Here is a 2,804-nt window from a genome sequence, read left to right as displayed (position 1 = left end):
TGGCCTCGAGGCGCCGCCCGCGCCCGCGCCCGGCTCCGGCGCGGGGACCGGGGCCACAGGAGCGGGAGCGCGGGGTGAGAAACCCGGGCGGGTAGGTCTCCCCGCGCGGATGCACCAACAGGCAGGCTGGGAGATAGGGACACGGCACTGATGCGATGGGCGCCGGCCGCAGGCAAGCGGGCAGAAACCTGGTGAGGGTTTTAAGCCAAGCTTACCTGGAGCAAGGAAGCAGCGGGCTCCCAAGATTTACTGATAAGGTTAATCCCAGGTCCTTAAGAGTGTATGATTACAGCGATCTAATTACACGTTGTGATACAACGGCGGTTTATTGTATTACACTTAGCTGCTTACCTTTGCCTGTCTCTCAGCGGTATTTTACAGGCCCTTTCCATCCCACACTGCCGTGCAGTGCGAGTGGTACTCCCACACTGTTATATTTCATCGCACTACATAGCACCGCAACCCGGGTAATGTCACATCTCACTATCCAGCGTCCAGGTGTAGGTATCCTGCATTACAGGGACTTGGTGATTCTGCTGTCAGTGATGTTTGTCTTGCGCCATTAGTTTCAGAGAGACTACTCCTGGTCTAATCTACACCAGCTGGAATGAGAGGAGACCAGACCCAAGCGTTTTAAAGAATAAAAGCTTTTATCCACAAGCAAGAAACACATGACTGAGGGACACTTTCCCTTTGGCTCCATACCTCTTGCTTTGGAAACAAATAAGAAAATTAGCACTGACGAAACATAAAGACACTGGGGGGGGATGTAATGCTGTCAACCCTGCACCCTGCCTGGCCAGAAAGATACTTAGGCTGTTAGTCTGGTGTGTCACAGAGTGTCTGTAGTTTTCTAAAGCACCCTGTGCATTTTGGGGTGTTGTGAAATACTAAGTAATTACATTGAATCACCTTGAATTCTGCATGTGAGGATGTCAAGGAATTTTTCTAAATGCTGATTTAAAAACCTGGGGTACAGAAATTGTAGTGCTGCATGGGGTAATGTTCTGGTCTCTCTGGCATTGCTTCCTTCACTGCCCAGGATCATCCTCCAGTATAACTTTCCTATTGCATTAGGTTTCTTCTAACTATAAACCAAGCAGCAAGATTCAGGGCAAGTTTGTAGTCCTAGGATCTTCTGCAGTGCAGGCTGAGAGCCAGCACCTCTTATTTGTGGACAGAGACATTTTTATCAGCTTCAGAGCAGCCTGCTTCTTCCAAAGACCAGCTGGCATTTTTCAGGACATCACTAGGCTGCTCTCCAGCTCAGACAAGCCCCTCCAGCTGGTAAGTACCGCCACAGTTCGACTGCAGCTTCACCACTTCCTTCATGCCTCAGATTCGGAAGTGCAGAACTTGGTTTTTGGACGCACCAAACTCCTTCTCAGTGGTATTGTGCCATCTTTCTGCCCCTCCTTGATCCTGAAGATCACTAGTGATTGTTTTGGATTATGATGGGCTGAGTTAAAAAGAGGGCTGGAGGACACAGAGGAAGAAAAAGATTTCATGAGATTTTCAGTAAATAAACACCCAAATTTGAGACTGATGTCCTAACTCTGTGTGCCACACTGTACATATCCAGAGGTAGACATAGATTGTTCTCTGAAGAACTTTCAGTCTAAGAATTGTGATTGCAAATCCTGAACAAGAAGCAATATGGGTGAATCTTCTGCAGAAATACATGCTGTATTTCATACTACTCAGATTTCTAGGACCAGAGGGGTTAGCATCATAATTTTTGCTGTTTGTTTAATGAATGTATGAATGTGTTTTTATTAAGAGCAACAACAAGAAAAAGATATCCAGCATTGTGCAATAAAATGCATAGCAGGTCTGATTCACCAGTGTGCTTGTATGCCATATCTCTACACCCTGTTGATTGATTAGCTTTTCATGCCATTGCACCAGTGCATAACTGAAGTTGTGCAGTGATGAATCAGATCCTTTGTACTCTTTAGTGAATGCAGTGGCCCTCAGTCTATATGGCCTTGCACTTTATGGGGCATTTGCACCTCTTTAAAGTGGGCAGCAATGAGAATGGGAGCATTTTACACTCAGGTACCAATTTGCTTTGCATATATGTCAATAAACCTATGGGGGAGGGGAGAAGCAGGCCCCACATGCTCTTTTAAAGGAATTCAAAACTTAATAGATTATACTGGCCAATAATGCAAATGATTGTCAGGATTGGATGCAAATAAGGCTTCTAAGTGTTAAGGCCTCCTTCTCTGCTACCCCAGGAAAGCATCTTTGTTGATTTCATGTTTCTGTTACTGTATCTGCAGACCTCCCCTTTCAGTGCAACATACAACCTAGGTCACTGTCTGATGATGTTCACAGGAAAACTGAGACTGATGGAGAAACATCACTTCTGAAAGCAGTACTTTAAAGTAGGGCAGCAAAGTCTTTGCAGTCCATCATCACTCTGAAATTCACTGTTGCTGCCCTGAAGCAAAGGAGCAGACCCTGGATCAAAATGCTTGAAGAAACACATTTCAAAGCGAGGGAATGCTTTTCTATGCAAAGCTTCAGGGCTTTACATTTAAATCACAAACTGGGAGAGCAGCCCTTTAACAGCCACTAAATCAGTGCAGGTAGGGCTGTGTATAACAGTATGATCCATCCTTAGTAACGGCCAGAGCTGCCTGCACCAAGCTAGGAAGAGACCCAAGGCTGAAATGTGATTTCAAGAATGGCAATTTCCTGTCTCCCCTCCCCCCCCCCCAAATAGTCAGGTGTGCCCAGATCTTCGAGGAATGCATTGCATTCAAAAGCTTGTCTGACTTTATTCCAACGATACAGCT

The sequence above is a fragment of the Crocodylus porosus genome, unplaced genomic scaffold (genome assembly GCF_001723895.1).
Source record: "Crocodylus porosus isolate Cpor-Errol unplaced genomic scaffold, CroPor_comp1, whole genome shotgun sequence".
Classification (NCBI taxonomy): Eukaryota; Metazoa; Chordata; order Crocodylia; family Crocodylidae; genus Crocodylus; species Crocodylus porosus.
This window is presented reverse-complemented; position numbering follows the sequence as displayed.